Source organism: Dama dama, chromosome 3 (assembly GCF_033118175.1).
Source record: "Dama dama isolate Ldn47 chromosome 3, ASM3311817v1, whole genome shotgun sequence".
NCBI lineage: Eukaryota > Metazoa > Chordata > Mammalia > Artiodactyla > Cervidae > Dama > Dama dama.
This window is the reverse complement of record NC_083683.1, coordinates 14553606-14573600: the sequence shown is the minus strand read 5'-3', so window position 1 is coordinate 14573600 and position 19995 is coordinate 14553606.

Sequence of the window (19995 nt, the reverse complement as noted above, 5' to 3'; positions counted from 1 at the left end):
TCATATTTTTCACACATTTTCAGGCTCTTCATGTTTTTGAACACCGCTTCATGCTCCTCCTATTTTTCAGACCATTTCATGCTCCTCCTATTTTTCACACCTTTTGAAGCTCTTCATATTTTTCACACCTTTTCAGGCTGTTCATGTTTTTGAACACCGCTTCATGCTCCTCCTATTTTTCAGATCGTTTCATGCTCCTCATATTTGACACCATTTGAAGCTCTTCATATTTTTCACACCTTTTCAGGCTCTTTATGTTTTTGAACACTTCTTCATGCTCCTCCTCATTTTCAAACCGTTTCATGCTTCTCATATTTTTGACACCTTTTGAAGCTCTTCATATTTTTCACACCTTTTCAGGCTCTTCATGTTTTTCAACACCAATTCATGCTCATCCTATTTTTGAGACCGTTTCATGCTCCTCATATTTCTGACACCTTTAGAAACTCTTCATATTTTTCACACCTTTTCAGGCTCTTCATGTTTTTTAACACCTCCTCATGCTCCTCCTATTTTTCCGACCGTTTCATTCTCCTCATATTTTTTACACCTTTTCAAGATCTTCATATATTTCACACCTTTTCAGGCTCTTCATTTTTTTCAACACCACTTCATGGTCCTCCTATTTTTCAGAGCGTTTCATGCTCCTCATATTTTTGACACCTTTTGAAGCTCTTCATATTTTTCACACATTTCAAGCTCTTCGTGTTTTTGAACACCGCTTCATGCTCCTCCTATTTTTCAGACCGTTTCATGCTCCTCATCTTTTTGACACCTTTTGAAGCTCTCATATTTTTCACACCTTTTCAGGCTCTTCATGTTTTTGAGCACCACTTCATTCTCCTCCTATTTTTCAGACCGTTTCCTGCTCCTCATATATTTGATACGTTTTGAAGCAATTCATAGTTTTCATACCTTTTCAGGCTCTTCATGTTTTTGAACACCGCTTCAAGCTCCTCCTATTTTTCACACCGTTTCATGCTCCTCCTATTTTTCACACCTTTTGAAGCTTTTCATATATTTCACACCTCTTCAGGCTCTTCATGTTTTTGAATATCGTTTGATGCTCCTCCTATTTTTCAGACCGTTTCATGCTCCACATATTTTTGACACCTTTTGAAGCTCTTCATATATTTCACACCTTTTCAGACTCTTCATGATTTCCAACACTGTTTCATGCTCCTCATATTTTTCAGACCGTTTCATGCTCATCACATTTTTGTCACATTTTGAAGCTCTTCATATTTTTCACACCTTTTCAGGCTCTTCATGTTTTTAACAACCACTTCATGCTCCTCCTATTTTTCAGACCGTTTCAGGCATATCTCATTTTTGACACCTTTTAAATATCTTCATATTTTTCACACCTTTCAAGCTCTTCGTGTTTTTGAACACCGCTTCATGCTCCTCCTATTTTTCAGACCGTTTCATGCTCCTCATATTTTTGACACCTTTTGAAGCTCTCATATTTTTCACACCTTTTCAGCCTCTTCATGTTTTTGAACACCGCTTCAGGCTCCTCCTATTTCTCAGACCGTTTCATGCTCCTCATATTTTTGACACCTTTTGAAGCTCTTCATATATTTCACATCTTTTCAGACTCTTCATGATTTCCAACACCGCTTCATGCTCCTCATATTTCTCAGACCGTTTCATGCTCATCACATTTTTGTCACCTTTTGAAGCTCTTCATATTTTTCACATCTTTTGAAGCTCTTCGTATTTTCACATCTTTTAAAGCTCTTCATATTTTTCACACCTTTTCAGGCTCTTCATGTTTTTGAACACCGCTTCATGCTCCTCCTATTTTTTAGACCATTTAATGATCCTCATCTATTTCACACCTTTTGAAGCTCTTCATATTTTTCACACCTTTTCAGGCTCTTGATGTTTTTCAACACCGCTTCATTCTCCTCCTCTTTTCCAGAACGTTTCATGCTCCTCATATTTTTGACACCTTTTGAAGCTCTTCATATATTTCACACCTATTCAGGCTCTTCATGTTTTAGAACACCGCTTCATGCTCCTCCTATTTTTCAGACAGTTTAATGCTCCTCATGTATTTCACACCTTTTGAAGCTCTTCATATTTTTCACACCTTTTCAGGCTCTTCATGTTTTGAACACCGCTTCATGCTGCTTCTATTTTTGAGACCGTTTCATGCTCCTCATATTTTTGACACGTTTTGAAGCTCTTCATATTTTTCACACCTTTTCCGGCTCTTCATGTTTTTGAACACCGTTTCATGCTCCTCCTATTTTTCCGACCGTTTCATGCTCCTCATATATTTGACACCTTTTTAAGCTCTTCATATTTTTCACACCTTTTAAGGCTCTTCATGTTTTTGAACACCACTTCATGCTCCTCCTAATTTTCAGACCGTTTCATGCTCCTCATATTTTTCACACCTTTTGAAGCTCTTCATATTTTTCACACCTTTCATGCTCTTCATGTTTTTGAAAATAGCTTCATGCTCCTCCTATTTTTCAGACCGTTTCATGCTCCTCATATTTTTGACACCTTTTGTAGCTCTTCACATTTTTCACACGTTTTCAGGCTTTTCATGTTTTTCAACACCGCTTCATGCTCCTAATATTTTTCAGACCGTTTCGTGCACCTCATATATTTCACACCTTTTGAAACTCTTCATATTTTTCACACCTTTTCAGGCTCTTCATGTTTGTGAACACCGCTTCATGCTGCTCCTATTTTTCAGACCGTTTCATGCTCCTCATGTTTTTGACACCTCTTGAAGTTCTTAATATTATTCACACCTTTTCAGGCTCTTCATGTTTTTCAACACCGCTTCATGCTCCTAATATTTTTCAGAACTTTTCTTGCACCTCATATATTTCACACCTTTTGAAACTTTTCATATTTTTCACACCTTTTCAGGCTCTTCTTGTTTTTCAACACCGCTTCATGCTCCTAATATTTTTCAGACCGTTTCTTGCACCTCATATATTTCACACCTTTTGAAACTCTTCATATTTTTCACACCTTTTCAGGCTCTTCTTGTTTTTCAACACTGCTTCATGCTCCTCCTCTTTTTCAGACCGTTTCATGCTCCTCATATTTTTGACAATTTTGAGGCTTTTCATATTTTTCACATCTATTCAGGCTCTTCATGTTTTTGAACACCGTTTCATAATCCTCCTATATTTCAGACGGTTTCATGCTCCTCTTATTTTTGACACCTTTTGAAGCTCTTCATATTTTTCACATCTTTTGAAGCTTTTCATATTTTTCACACCTTTTCAGAATCTTCATGATTTTCAACACCGCTTCATGCTCCTCCTATTTTTCAGACCTTTTCATGCTCATCTCTTTTTGACACCTTTTTAAGCTCTTCATATATTTCACACCTTTTCAGGCTTTTCATGTTTTTGAACACCGCTTCATGTTCCTCCTATTTTTCAGCCCGTTTCATGCTCCTCATATTTTTGACACCTTTTGAAGCTCTTCGTATATTTCACACCTTTTCAGGCTCTTCATATTTTTGAACACCACTTCATGCTCCTCCTATTTTTCAGATTGTTTCATGCTCCTCATATTTTAGACACCTTTTGAAGCTCTTCATATTTCTCACACCTTTTCAGACTCTTGATGATTTTCAACATCGCTTCATTCCCCTCCTGTTTTTCAGACCGTTTCATGCTCATCTCTTTTTGACACCTTTTGAAGCTCTTCATATTTTTCACACCTTTTCTGGCTCTTCATGTTTTTGAACACCGCTTCATGCTCCTGCTATTTTTCAGACCGTTTCATGCTCCTCATATTTTTGACACCTTTTGAAGCTTTTCATATTTTTCACACCTCTTCAGGCTCTTCATTTTTTTTCAACACCACTTCATGCTCCTCCTATTTTTCAGACCGTTTCAGGCTCATCTAATATTTGACACCATTTGAAGCTCTTCATATTTTTCACACCTTTTGAAGCTCTTCATCTTTTTCACACGTTTTCAGGCTCTTCATGTTTTTCAACACCGATTCATTCTCCTCCTATTTTTCAGACCGTTTCATGCTCATCTCATTTTGACACCTTTTGAAGCTCTTCATATTTTTCACACATTTTGAAGCTCTTCATATTTTTCACACGTTTTCAGGCTCTTCATATTTTTCAACACCACTCATTGCTACTCCTATTTTTCAGACCGTTTCATGCTCATCCCATTTTTGACAACTTTTGAAGCTCTTCATATTTTTCACACGTTTTTAGGCTCTTCATGTTTTACAACACCGCTTCATGCTCCTCCTATGTTTCAGACCGTTTAATCCTCCTCATGTATTTCACAACTTTCGAATCACTTCATATTTTTCACACCTTTTCAGGCTCTTCATGTTTTTGAACACCATTTCATGCTCCTCCTATGTTGCAGCCCGTTTCATTCTCCTCATATTTTTGACACGTTTTGAAGCTCTTCATATTTTTCACACCTTTTGAAGCTCTTCATATTTCTCACAGCTTTTCAGGCTCTTCATGTTTTTCAACACCACTCCATGCTCCTCCTATTTTTCACACCGTTTCATTCTCCTCATATTTTTCACACCTTTTGAAGCTCTTCATATATTTCACACCTTTACAGGCTCTTCATTTTTTTCAACACCACTTCATGCTCCTCCTCTTTTTCAGACCGTTTCATTGTCATCTCATTTTGACACCTTTTGAAGCTCTTCATATTTTTCACACCTTTTGAAGCTCTTCATATTTTTCACAAGTTTTCAGGCTCTTCATGTTTTACAACACCGCTTCATGCTCCTCCTATTTTTCAGACCGTTTAATGCTCCTCATGGATTTCACACCGTTTGAAGTTCCTCATATTTTTCACACCTTTTCAGGCTCTTCATGTTTTGTAACACCGTTTCATAATCCTCCTATTTTTCAGACCGTTTCATGCTCCTCATATTTGACACCTTTTGAAGCTCTTCATATTTTTCACACCTTCTCAGGCTCTTCATGTTTTTCAACACTGCTTCATGCTCCTCCTATTTTTCAGACCGCTTCATTCTCCTCATATTTTGACACCTTTTGAAGCTCTTCATATATTTCACACCTTTACAGGCTCTTCTATTTTTTCATCACCACTTCATGCTCCTCCTATTTTTCAGACCATTTCATGCTCATCTCATTTTTGACACCTTTTGAAGCTTTTCATATTTTTCACAACTTTGAAGCTCTTCATATTTTTCACACGTTTTCAGGCTCTTCATGTTTTTCAACACCGCTTCATGCGGCTTCTATTTTTCAGACCGTTTCATGCTCCTCATATTTTTGACACGTTTTGAAGCTCTTCATATTTTTCACACCTTTTCAGGCTCTTCATGTTTTTGAACACCGCTTCATGCTCCTCCTATTTTTTAGACAGTTTCATGCTCCTCATGTTTTTCACACCTTTTGAAGCTCTTCATTTTATTCGCAAATTTTCAGGCTCTTCATGTATTTGAACACCGTTTCATGCTCCTCCTATTTTTCAGACTGTTTCATGCTCTTCATATATTTCACACATTTTGAAGCTCTTCATATTTTTCACATTTCTGAAGCTCTTCATATTTTTCACACCTTTTCTGGCTCTTCATGTTTTTGAACACAGCTTCATGCTCCTCCTATTTTTCAGACCGTTTCAGGCTCGTCATATTTTTCACACCTTTTAAAGCTTTTCATATTTTTCACACCTTTTCAGGCTCTTCATGTTTTCAGCACCAGTTCATGCTCCTCCTATTTTTCAGACCGTTTCATGCTCATCTCATTTTTTATACCTTTTGAAGCTCTTCATATTTTACACACCTTTTCAGGCTCTTCATGTTTTTCAACACAGCTTCATGCTCCTCCGATTTTTCAGACCGTTTCATTCTCCTCAAGTTTTTGACACCTGTTGAAGCTCTTCACATTTTTCACACCATTTCAGGCTCTTCACGATTTTCAACACCGCTTCATGATCCTCCTATTTTTCAGACCTTTCATGTTCTTCTTATTTTTCAGACCGTTTCATGCTCCTCCCATTTTTCAGACCGTTTCATTCTCCTCATATATTTGACACATTTTGAAGCTCCTCCTATTTTTCCACACCTTTTCCGGCTCTTCATGTTTCTCCACGCCGTTTAATGCTCCTCCTATTTTTCAGACCCTGTCATGCTCATCTAATTTTTGACACCTTTTGAAGCTCTTCATATTTTTCACACCTTTTCAGGCTCTTCATATTTTTCGCACCTTTTCAGTCTCTTCATGTTGTTGAACACAGCTTCATGCTCTTCCTATTTTTCAGACCGTTTAATGCTCCTCATAATTTTGACACCTTTTGAAGCTCTTCATATTTTTCACACCTTTTCAGGCTCTTCATATTTTTCACACATTTTCAGGCTCTTCATGTTTTTCAACACCGCTTCTTGCTGCTCCTATTTTTCAGACCGTTTCATGCTCCTCATATTTTGACACGTTTTGACGCTCTTCATATTTTTCACACCTTTTTAGGCTCTTCATGTTTTTGAACACCGTTTCATGCTCCGCCTATTTTTCAGACCGTTTCATTCTCCTCATATTTTTGACACCTTTTGAAGCTCTTCATATTTTTCACACCTTTTGACGCTCTTCATATTTTTCACACCTTTTCAGGCTCTTCATGTTTTTCAACACCGCTTCATGCTCCTGCTATTTTTCAGACCGTTTCATACTCCTCATATTTTTGACATTTTTTAAGGCTCTTCATATTTTTCACACCTTTTCAGGCTCTTCATGTTTTTGAACACGGTTTCATGATCCTCCTATTTTTCAGAATGTTTCATGCTCCTCATATTTTTGACACCTTTTAAACCTCTTCATATTTTTCACACCTTTTCAGGCTCTTCATGTTTTTCAACACCGGTTCATGCTCCTCCTCTTTTTCAGAAAGTTTCATGCTCCTCATATTTTTGAAACCTTTTGAAGCTCTTCATATTTTTCTCGCATTTTCAGGCTCTTCCTGTTTTTCAACACCATTTCATGCTCCTCTTATTTTTCAGACCGTTTCATGTTGCTCCTATTTTTCACACATCTTGGAGCTCTTTATATTTGTCACACCTTTTCAGGCTCTTCATATTTTTGAACACTGCTTCATGCTCCTCCTATTTTTCAGACTGTTTCATGCTCCTCATATTTTTGACACCTTTTGAAGCTCTTCATATTTTTCACACATTTTCTGGCTCTTCATGTTTTTGAACACCACTTCTTGCTGCTCCTATTTTTCAGACCGTTTCATGCTCCTCATATTTTGACACGTTTTGACGCTCTTCATATTTTTCACACCTTTTTAGGCTCTTCATGTTTTTGAACACCGTTTCATGCTCCGCCTATTTTTCAGACCGTTTCATTCTCCTCATATTTTTGACACCTTTTGAAGCTCTTCATATTTTTCACACCTTTTGACGCTCTTCATATTTTTCACACCTTTTCAGGCTCTTCATGTTTTTCAACACCGCTTCATGCTCCTGCTATTTTTCAGACCGTTTCATACTCCTCATATTTTTGACATTTTTTAAGGCTCTTCATATTTTTCACACCTTTTCAGGCTCTTCATGTTTTTGAACACGGTTTCATGATCCTCCTATTTTTCAGAATGTTTCATGCTCCTCATATTTTTGACACCTTTTAAACCTCTTCATATTTTTCACACCTTTTCAGGCTCTTCATGTTTTTCAACACCGGTTCATGCTCCTCCTCTTTTTCAGAAAGTTTCATGCTCCTCATATTTTTGAAACCTTTTGAAGCTCTTCATATTTTTCTCGCATTTTCAGGCTCTTCCTGTTTTTCAACACCATTTCATGCTCCTCTTATTTTTCAGACCGTTTCATGTTGCTCCTATTTTTCACACATCTTGGAGCTCTTTATATTTGTCACACCTTTTCAGGCTCTTCATATTTTTGAACACTGCTTCATGCTCCTCCTATTTTTCAGACTGTTTCATGCTCCTCGTATTTTTGACACCTTTTGAAGCTCTTCATATTTTTCACACATTTTCTGGCTCTTCATGTTTTTGAACACCACTTCATGCTCCTTCTATTTTTCAGAGAATTTCATTCTCCTCATGTATTTCACACCTTTTGAAGCTCTTCATATTTTTCACACCTTTTCAGGCTTTTCAAGTTTTTCCACACCACTTCATGCTTCTCCTTTTTTTCAGCCCGTTTCATGCTCCCCATGTATTTCACACCTTTTGAAGCTCTTCATATTTTTCAGAACTTTTCAGGCTCTTCATATTTTTGATCACCGCTTCATACTCCTCCTATTTTTCAGACCGTATCATACTCCTCATATTTTTGACACCCTTTGAAGCTCTTCATAGTTTTCACCCTTTTCAGGCTCTTCATGTTTTTGAACACCGCTTCATGCTCCTCCTATTTTTTCAGACCGTTACATGCTCCTCATATATTTGACACCTTTTGAAGATCTTAATATTTTTCACACCTTTTCAGGCTCTTCATGTTTTTGAAAACCTTTTCACACTCTTAATGTTTTTCAACACCGCTTCATGCTCCTCCTATTTTTCAGATCATTTCATGCTCCTCATATATTTGACACCTTTTGAAGCTCTTCAAATTGTTCACAGCTTTTCAGGCTCTTCATGTTTTTCAACACAGCTTCATGCTCCTCCTATTTTTCACACCGTTTCATGCTCCTCTCATTTTTGACACCTTTTGAAGCTCTTCATATTTTTCACACCTTTTGAAGCTCTTCATATTATTCACAACTTTTAAGGCTCTTCATGTTTTTCAACACCACTTCATGCTCCTCTTATTTTTCAGGCCGTTTCATGCTCCTCATATTTTTGACACCTTTTGAAGCTCATCATATATTTCACACCTTTTCAGGCTCTTCATGCTTTTCAACACGGCATCATGCTCTTTCTATTTTTCAGATAGATTCATGCACCTCAATTTTTGACAAGTTTTGAAGCTCTTCATATTTTTCACAACTTTTCAGGCTCTTCATGTTTTGAACACCGTTTCATGCTCCTCCTATTTTTCAGAAAGTTACATGCTCCTCATATATTTGAGACCTTTTAAAGATCTTCATATTTTTCACACTTTTTCAGGCTCTTCATGTTTTTCAACACTACTTCATGCTCCTCCTATTTTTCAGACCGTTTCATGCTCCTCATATTTTTGACACCTTTTGAAGCTCTTCATATATTTCACACCTTTTCAGGCACTTCTTGTTTTTAAACACTGCTTCATGCTCCTCCTTTTTTTTGACACATTTTGAAGCTCTTCATATTTTTCACACCTATTCACGCTCTTAATGTATTTGAACACTGTTTTATTATCCTCCTTTTTTTTGACACATTTTGAAGCTCTTCATAATTTTCACACCTTTTCAGGCTCTTCATATTTTTCAACACCACTTCATGCTCCTCCTATTTTTCAGATCGTTTCATGCTCCTCATGTATTTGACACCTTTTGTAACTCTTCATTTTTTTCACACCTTTTCAGGCTCTTCATGTTTCTCAACATCACTTAATGCTTCTTCTATTTTTCACACCGTTTCATGCTCCTCATATTTTTGACACCGTTTCAAGCTCTTCATATATTTCACACCTTTTCAGGCTCTTAATGTTTTCAACACCGCTTCATGCTCATCCTATTTTTCGGACTGCTTCATGCTCCTCATAATTTTGACATCTTTGGAGCACTTCATATTTTTCACACGTTTTCAGCCTCTTCATGTTTTTCAACACTGCATCATGCTCTTCCTATTTTTCAGATCGTTTCATGCTCCTCAATGTTTGACATGTTTTGAAGCTCTTTATATTTTTCACACCTTTTCAGGCTCTTCATGTTTTGAACAACGTTTCATGCTCCTCCTATTTTTCAGAAAATTTCATGCTCCTCATATATTTGAGACCTTTTAAAGCTCTTCATATTTTTCACAGCTTTTCAGGCTCTTCATCTTTTTGCACACCGCTTCATGCTCCTCCTAATTTTCACACCGTTTCATGCTGCTCTCATTATTGACACATTTTGAAGCTATCCATATTTTTCACACCTTTGGAAGCTCTTCATAATTTTCACACATTTTCAGGCTTTTCATGTTTTCAACACCGCTTCTTACTCCTCCTATTTTTCAAACAGCTTCATGTTCCTCATATTTTTCACACCTTTTAATGCTCTTCATATTTTTCACACCTTTTCAGGCTCTTCATGTTTTTCAACACTGCTTCATGCTCCTCCTATTTTTCAGACTGTTTCATGATCCTCATATTTTTCACACCTTTTGAAGCTGTTCATATTTTTCACTCCTTTTCAGGCTCTTCATGTTTTTCAACCGTGCTTCATGTTCCTCCTATTTTTCAGACCGTTTCATGCTCCTCATATTTTTGACACCTTTTGAAGATCTTAATATTTTTCACACCTTTTCAGGCTCTTCATGTTTTTGAACACCATTTCATGCTCCTCCTTTTTTTTGACACATTTTGAAGGTCTTCATAATTTTCACACCTTTTCAGGCTCTTCATGTTTTTCAACACCGTTTCATGCTCCTCCTATTTTTCAGATCATTTCATGCTCCTCATATATTTCACATCTTTTGTAGCTCTTCATATTTTTCACACCTTTTCAGTCTCTTCAGGTTTCTCAACATCACTTCATGCTTCTCCTATTTTTCACACCGTTTCATGCTCCTCATATTTTTGACACCTTTTCAAGCTCTTTATATATTTCCCACCTTTTCAGGCTCTTAATGTTTTCAACACCGCTTCATGCTCATCCTATTTTTCGGTCCGCTTCATGCTCCTCATATTTTTGACATCTTTTGAAGCTCTTCATATTTTTCACACCTTATCAGGCTCTTCATGTTTTCAACACCGTTTCATGCTCCTCCTATTTTTCAGACCGTTTCATGCTCCTCATATTTTTAACACCTTTTGAAGCTCTTCATAGTTTTCACACCTTTTCAGGCTCTTCATGTTTTTGCACACCGCTTCATGCTCCTCCTATTTTTCACACCGTTTCATGCTCCTCTCATTATTGACACATTTCGAAGCTATTCATATTTTTCACACCTTTGAAAGCTCTTCATATTTTTCACACATTTTCAGGCTTTTCATGTTTTCAACACCGCTTCATGCTCCTCCTTTTTTTTCAGACCGTTTCATGCTCCTCATATTTTTGACACCTTTTAATGCTCTTTATATTTTTCACACTTGTCATGCTCTTCATGTTTTCAACACTGTTTCATGCTTCTCCTATTTTTCAAACTGTTTCATGCTCCTCATATTTTCACAGCTTTTGAAGCTGTTCATATTTTTCACATCTTTTCAGGCTCTTCATGTTTTGAAACACCGTTTCAAGCCCCTCCTATTTTTCAGACCGTTTCATGCTCCTCATATTTTTGATACCTTTTGAACCTCCTCATTTTTTCACAACTTTTGAAGCTCTTCATGTTTTTCCACACCATTCCATGCTGCCTCTATTTTTCAGACCGTTTCCTGCTTCTCCTATTTTTCAGACCGTTTCATGCTCCTCATATTTTTGACACTTTTGAAACTCTTCATGTCTTTCAACACTGTTTCATGCTGCTCCTATTTTTCAGACCGTTTCATGTTCCTCATATTTTTCATGCCTTTGGAAGCTCTTCATATTTTACAAAACTTTTCAGGTTCTTCATGTTATTGACGACTGCTTCATGCTCCTCCTATTTTTCAGACCGTTTCATGCTCCTCATATATTTGACACCTTGTGAAGCTCTTCATATTTTTCACACCTTTTCAGGCTCTTCATGTTTTTCAACACCGTTTCATGCTCCTCCTATTTTTCAGACCGCTTCAGGCTCCTCATGTATTTCACACCTTTTCAAGCTCTTCATATTTTTCACACCTTTTCAGGCTCTTCATGTTTTTGAACACCGTTTCATGCTCCTCCTATTTTTCAGACCGTTTCATGCTCCTCATATTTTTGAAACCTTTTGAACCTCCTCATTTTTTAACAACTTTTGAAGCTCTTCATATATTTCACACCTTTTCAGGCACTTCATGATTTTCACGACCACTTCATGCTCCTCCTATTTTTCAGACCTTTTCATGCTCATCTCATTTTTGACACCTTTGGAAGCTCTTCATATATTTCACACCTTTTGAAGCTCTTCATATTTTCACAAGTTTTCAGGCTCTTCATGTTTTTCAACACCGCTTCATGCTCCTCCTATTTTTCAGACCGTTTCATGCTCTTCATATTTTTGACACGTTTTGAGGCTCTTCATGTTTTTCACACCTTTTCAGGCTCTTCATGTTTTTGAACACCACTTCATGCTCCTCCTATTTTTCAGATCATTTCATGCTCCTCATATTTTTGACCCCTTTTGAAGATATTCATGTTTTTCACACCTTTTCAGGCTCTTCATATTTTTGAACACCGTATCATGCTCCTCCTATTTTTCAGACCGTTTCAGGCTCCTCATATTTTTGACACCTTTTGAAGCTCCTCATATTTTTCACACCTTTTGAAACTCTTCATATATTTCACAACTTTTCAGGCACTTCATGTTTTTCAACACCACTTCATGCTCCTCCTATTTTTCAGACCGGTTCATTCTCCTCATATTTTTGACACCTTTTGAAGCTCTTCATATTTTTCACACCTTTTCAGGCTCTTCATGTTTTTCAACACCTCTTCATGCTCCTCCTATATTTCAGACCGGTTCATGCTCCTCATATTTTTGACACCTTTTGTAGCTCTTCATATATTTCACACCTTTTGAAGCTCTTCATATTTTTCACACGTTTTCAGGCTCTTCATGTTTTTCAACGCCGCTTCATGCTCCTACTATTTTCAGACCGTTTCGACCTCCTCATGTATTTCACACCTTTTGAAGCTCTTCATATATGTCACACCTTTTAGGCTGTTCGTCTTTTTAAAACCGTTTCATGCTCATCCTATTTTTCACACTGTTTCATGCTCCTCATATATTTGAGACCTTTTGAAGCTCTTCATATTTTTCACACCTTTTCAGGCTCTTCATGTTTATCAACACAGTTTCATGCTCTTCCTAATTTTCAGACCGTTTCATGCTCCTCATATTGTTGACACTTTTTGAAGCTCTTCATATTTTTCCACCTTTTCAGGCTTTTCATGTTTTTCAACACCGCTTCATGCTTCTCCAATTTTTCAGACCGTTTCATGCTCCTCATATTTTTGACAAATTTTGAAGCTCTTCATACATTTCACACCTTTTCAGGCTCTTCATGTTTTTCAACACCGCTTCATGCTCCTCCAATTTTTCAGAAAGTTTCATGCTCCTCATATTTTTAACATCTTTTGAAACTCTTCATATTTTTCACACCTTTTCAGGCTCTTCATGTTTTTGACCACCGCATCATGTTCCTCCTATTTTTCAGTCGTTTCATGACTCTCATAATTTTTACACCTTTTGAAGCTCTTCATGTTTTTCACACCTTTTCATGCTCTTCATCTTTTTCAAAACCGTCTCATTCTCATCCTATTTTAAAGACTGTTTCATGCTCCTCATATTTTTGACACCTTTAGAACCTCTTCATATTTTTCACAACTTTTCAGGGTCTTCATGTTTTTCAACACTGCTTCATGCTCCTCCTATATCTCAGACAGTTTCATGCTCCTCATATATTTGACACCTTTTGAAGCTCTTCAGATTTTTCACAACTTTTCAGGCTCTTCATGTTTTTGAACACAGTTTCATGGTCCTCCTATTTTTCAGACCGTTTCATGCTCCTCATATTTTTCACACCTTTTGAAGCTCTTCATATTTTTCACACCTTTTCAGGCTCTTCATGTTTTTGAACACCACTTCATGCTCCTCCTATTTTTCAGACCGCTTCATGCTCATCTCATTTTTGACACCTTTTGAAGCTGTTCATATTTTTCACACCTTTTGAAGCTCTTCATATTTTTCACACCTTTTCAGGCTCTTCATGTTTTTGAACACCGTTTCATGCTCCTCCTATTTTTCAGACCGTCTCATGTTCCTCCTATTTTTTAGATCATTTCATGCTCCTCATATTTTTGACACCTTTTGAAGCTCTTCATATATTTCACACCTTTTCAGGCTCTTCATTTTTTTCAACACCACTTCATGCTCCTCCTACTTTTCAGACCGTTTCATGCTCACATCATTTTTGACAACTTTTGAAGCTCTTCTTATTTTTCACATCTTTTGAAACTCTTCGTATTTTTACACGTTTTCAGGCTCTTCATGTTTTTCAACACCACTTCATGCTCCTCCTATTTTTCAGACCGTTTCATGCTCCTCATATTTTTGACACCTTTTGAAGCTCTTCATATTTTTCACATCTTTTGAAGCTTTTCATAATTTTCACACCTTTTCAGGCTCTTCATGATTTTCAACACCGCTTCATGCTCCTGTATTTTTCAGACAGTTTCATGCTCATCCCATTTTTGACACCTTTTGAAGCTCTTCATATTTTTCAGACCTTTTGAAGCTCTTCATATTTTTCATATTTTTGAAGCTCTTAATATTATCACACTTTTCAGACACTTCATGATTTTCAACACCGCTTCATGCTCCTGCTATTTTTCAGATCGTTTCATGCTCCTAATGTATTTCACACCTTTAGAAGCTCTTCATATATTTCACACCTTTTCAGGGTTTTCATTTTTTTCAACACAACTTCATGCTCCTCCTATTTTTCAGACCTTTTCATGCTCATTTCTTTTTGACACCTTTTGAAGCTCTTCATATTTTTCACACCTTTTCAGGCTCTTGATGATTTTCAACACCTCTTCATTCTCCTCCTATTTTTCAGACCGTTTCATGCTCATCTCATTTTGACACCTTTAGAAACTCTTCATATTTTTCACACCTTTTCAGGCGCTTCATGTTTTTTAACACCGCTTCATGCTCTTCCTATTTTTCAGACCGTTTCATTCTCCTCATATTTTTGACACCTTTTCAAGCTCTTCATATATTTCACACCTTTTCAGGCTCTTCATGTTTTTCAACACCGCTTCATCCTCCTCCTCTTTTTCAGACCGTTTCATGCTCCTCCTATTTTTCAGACCGTTTCATGCTCCTCATATTTTTGACACCTTTTGAATCTCTTCATATTTTTCACACTTTTTCAGGCTCTTCATGTTTTTGATCACCGTTTCATGTTCCTCCTATTTTTCAGACCGTTTCATGCTCCTCTTAATTTTGACACCTTTTGAAGCTCTTTATATTTTTCACACCTTTTCAGGCTCTTCATGTTTTTGAACACCGCTTCATGCTCCTCCTATTTTTCAGACCGTTTCATGCTCCTCATATTTTTCACACATTTTGAAGCTCTTCATATTTTTCACACCTTTTCAGACTCTTCATGTTTTTCAACACCAGTTCATGCTCCTCATATTTTTCAGACCGTTTCATTCTCATCTCATTTTTGACACATATTGAAGCTCTTCATATTTTTCACACCTTTTGAAGCTCTTCATATTTTTCACACCTTTTCAGGCTTTTCATGTATTTGAACACGCTTCATGCTTCTCCTTGTTTTCAGATCGTTCTTTGCTCCTCATATTTTTGACACCTTTTGAAGCTCTTCATATTTTTCACACGTTTTTAGCTCTTCATGTTTTTCAACACCGCTTCATGCTCTTCCTATTTTTCAGACTGTTTCAAGCTCATCTCATTTTTGACAACTTTTGAAGCTTTTCATATTTTTCACAACATTTCAGGCTCTTCATGTTTTTGAACAATGCTTCATGCTCCTCCTAATTTTCAAAGAGTTTCATGCTCCTCATGTATTTCACACCTTTTGAAGCTCTTCATATTTTTCACACCTTTCAGGCTCTTCATGTTTTTCCACACCACTTCATGCTTCTCCTATTTTCAGCCCGTTTCATGCTCCTCATGTATTTCACACCTTTTGAAGCTCTTCATATTTTTCACACCTTTTCAGGCTCTTCATGTTTTTCACCACTGTTCCATGCTCCTCCTATTTTTCAGACCGTTTCATGCTCATCATATTTGACACATTTTGAAGCTCTTCATATTTTTCATACCTTTTCATGCTCATCAGGTTTTTGAACACCACTACATGATCCTCCTATTTTGCAGACCGTTTCATACTCCTCATATTTTTGACACCTTTTGAAGCTCTTCATATTTTTCACACCTTTTCAGGCTCTTCATGTTTTTCAACACCACTTCATGCTCCTCCTATTTTTCAGACCGTTTAATGCTCCTCATATTTTTGACACCTTTAGAAGCTCTTCATATTTTTCACACCTTCTCAGGCACTTCATGTTTTTCAACACCGCTTCATGCTCTTCCTATTTTTCAGACCGCTTCATTCTCCTCATATTTTGACATCATTTGAAGCTCTTCATATATTTCACACCTTTACAGTCTCTTCTATTTTTTCAACACCACTTCATGCTCCTCCTATTTTTCAGACCGTTTCATGCTCATCTCATTTTTGACACCTTTTGAAGCTCTTCATACTTTTCAAAACTTTGAAGCTCTTCATATTTTTCACACTTTTTGAGGCTCTTCATATTTTTCACACCTTTTTGAAGCTCTTCATATTTTTCACACGTTTTCAGGCTCTTCATGTTTTTCAACACCGCTTCATGCACCTCATATTTTTGACACCTTTTGAATCTCTTCATACTTTTCAAAACTTTGAAGCTCTTCATATTTTTCACACTTTTTGAGGCTCTTCATGTTTTTCAACACCACTTCATGCTGCTTCTATTTTTCAGACCGTTTCATGCTCCTCATATTTTTGACACGTTTTGAAGCTCTTCATATTTTTCACAACTTTTCAGGCTTTTCATGTATTTGAACACGCGTCATGCTTCTCCTTTTTTTCAGACCGTTTTTTGCTCCTCATATTTTTGACACCTTTTGAAGCTCTTCATATTTTTCACACGTTTTCAGCTCTTCATGTTTTTGAACACCGCTTCATGCTTCTCCTATTTTTCAGACCGTTTCATGCTCCTCATGTATTTCACACCTTTTGAAGCTCTTCATATTTTTCACACCTTTACAGGCTCTTCATGTTTTTCCTCACCACTTCATGCTTCTCCTATTTTTCAGCCCGTTTCATGCTCCTCATGTATTTCACACCTTTTGAAGCTCTTCATATTTTTCACACCTTTTCAGGCTCTTCATGTTTTTGATCACTGTTCCATGCTCCTCCTATTTTTCAGACCGTTTCATGCTCCTCATATTTGACACCTTTTGAAGCTCTTCATATTTTTCACACCTTCTCAGGCTCTTCATGTTTTTCAACACTGCTTCATGCTCCTCCTATTTTTCAGACCGCTTCATTCTCCTCATATTTTGACACCTTTTGAAGCTCTTCATATATTTCACACCTTTACAGGCTCTTCTATTTTTTCATCACCACTTCATGCTCCTCCTATTTTTCAGACCATTTCATGCTCATCTCATTTTTGACACCTTTTGAAGCTTTTCATATTTTTCACAACTTTGAAGCTCTTCATATTTTTCACACGTTTTCAGGCTCTTCATGTTTTTCAACACCGCTTCATGCGGCTTCTATTTTTCAGACCGTTTCATGCTCCTCATATTTTTGACACGTTTGGAAGCTCTTCATATTTTTCACACCTTTTCAGGCTCTTCATGTTTTTGAACACCGCTTCATGCTCCTCCTATTTTTTAGACAGTTTCATGCTCCTCATGTTTTTCACACCTTTTGAAGCTCTTCATTTTATTCGCAAATTTTCAGGCTCTTCATGTATTTGAACACCGTTTCATGCTCCTCCTATTTTTCAGACCGTTTCATGCTCTTCATATATTTCACACCTTTTGAAGCTCTTCATATTTTTCACATTTCTGAAGCTCTTCATATTTTTCACACCTTTTCTGGCTCTTCATGTTTTTGAACACAGCTTCATGCTCCTCCTATTTTTCAGACCGTTTCAGGCTCGTCATATTTTTCACACCTTTTAAAGCTCTTCATATTTTTCACACCTTTTCAGGCTCTTCATGTTTTCAGCACCAGTTCATGCTCCTCCTATTTTTCAGACCGTTTCATGCTCATCTCATTTTTTATACCTTTTGAAGCTCTTCATATTTTACACACCTTTTCAGGCTCTTCATGTTTTTCAACACAGCTTCATGCTCCTCCGATTTTTCAGACCGCTTCAGGCTCCTCATGTATTTCACACCTTTTCAAGCTCTTCATATTTTTCACACCTTTTCAGGCTCTTCATGTTTTTGAACACCGTTTCATGCTCCGCCTATTTTTCAGACCGTTTCATGCTCCTCATATTTTTGAAACCTTTTGAACCTCCTCATTTTTTAACAACTTTTGAAGCTCTTCATATATTTCACACCTTTTCAGGCACTTCATGATTTTCACGACCACTTCATGCTCCTCCTATTTTTCAGACCTTTTCATGCTCATCTCATTTTTGACACCTTTGGAAGCTCTTCATATATTTCACACCTTTTGAAGCTCTTCATATTTTCACAAGTTTTCAGGCTCTTCATGTTTTTCAACACCGCTTCATGCTCCTCCTATTTTTCAGACCGTTTCATGCTCTTCATATTTTTGACACGTTTTGAGGCTCTTCATGTTTTTCACACCTTTTCAGGCTCTTCATGTTTTTGAACACCACTTCATGCTCCTCCTATTTTTCAGATCATTTCATGCTCCTCATATTTTTGACCCCTTTTGAAGATATTCATGTTTTTCACACCTTTTCAGGCTCTTCATATTTTTGAACACCGTATCATGCTCCTCCTATTTTTCAGACCGTTTCAGGCTCCTCATATTTTTGACACCTTTTGAAGCTCCTCATATTTTTCACACCTTTTGAAACTCTTCATATATTTCACAACTTTTCAGGCACTTCATGTTTTTCAACACCACTTCATGCTCCTCCTATTTTTCAGACCGGTTCATTCTCCTCATATTTTTGACACCTTTTGAAGCTCTTCATATTTTTCACACCTTTTCAGGCTCTTCATGTTTTTCAACACCTCTTCATGCTCCTCCTATATTTCAGACCGGTTCATGCTCCTCATATTTTTGACACCTTTTGTAGCTCTTCATATATTTCACACCTTTTGAAGCTCTTCATATTTTTCACACGTTTTCAGGCTCTTCATGTTTTTCAACGCCGCTTCATGCTCCTACTATTTTCAGACCGTTTCGACCTCCTCATGTATTTCACACCTTTTGAAGCTCTTCATATATGTCACACCTTTTAGGCTGTTCGTCTTTTTAAAACCGTTTCATGCTCATCCTATTTTTCACACTGTTTCATGCTCCTCATATATTTGAGACCTTTTGAAGCTCTTCATATTTTTCACACCTTTTCAGGCTCTTCATGTTTATCAACACAGTTTCATGCTCTTCCTAATTTTCAGACCGTTTCATGCTCCTCATATTGTTGACACTTTTTGAAGCTCTTCATATTTTTCCACCTTTTCAGGCTTTTCATGTTTTTCAACACCGCTTCATGCTTCTCCAATTTTTCAGACCGTTTCATGCTCCTCATATTTTTGACAAATTTTGAAGCTCTTCATACATTTCACACCTTTTCAGGCTCTTCATGTTTTTCAACACCGCTTCATGCTCCTCCAATTTTTCAGAAAGTTTCATGCTCCTCATATTTTTAACATCTTTTGAAACTCTTCATATTTTTCACACCTTTTCAGGCTCTTCATGTTTTTGACCACCGCATCATGTTCCTCCTATTTTTCAGTCGTTTCATGACTCTCATAATTTTTACACCTTTTGAAGCTCTTCATGTTTTTCACACCTTTTCATGCTCTTCATCTTTTTCAAAACCGTCTCATTCTCATCCTATTTTAAAGACTGTTTCATGCTCCTCATATTTTTGACACCTTTAGAACCTCTTCATATTTTTCACAACTTTTCAGGGTCTTCATGTTTTTCAACACTGCTTCATGCTCCTCCTATATCTCAGACAGTTTCATGCTCCTCATATATTTGACACCTTTTGAAGCTCTTCAGATTTTTCACAACTTTTCAGGCTCTTCATGTTTTTGAACA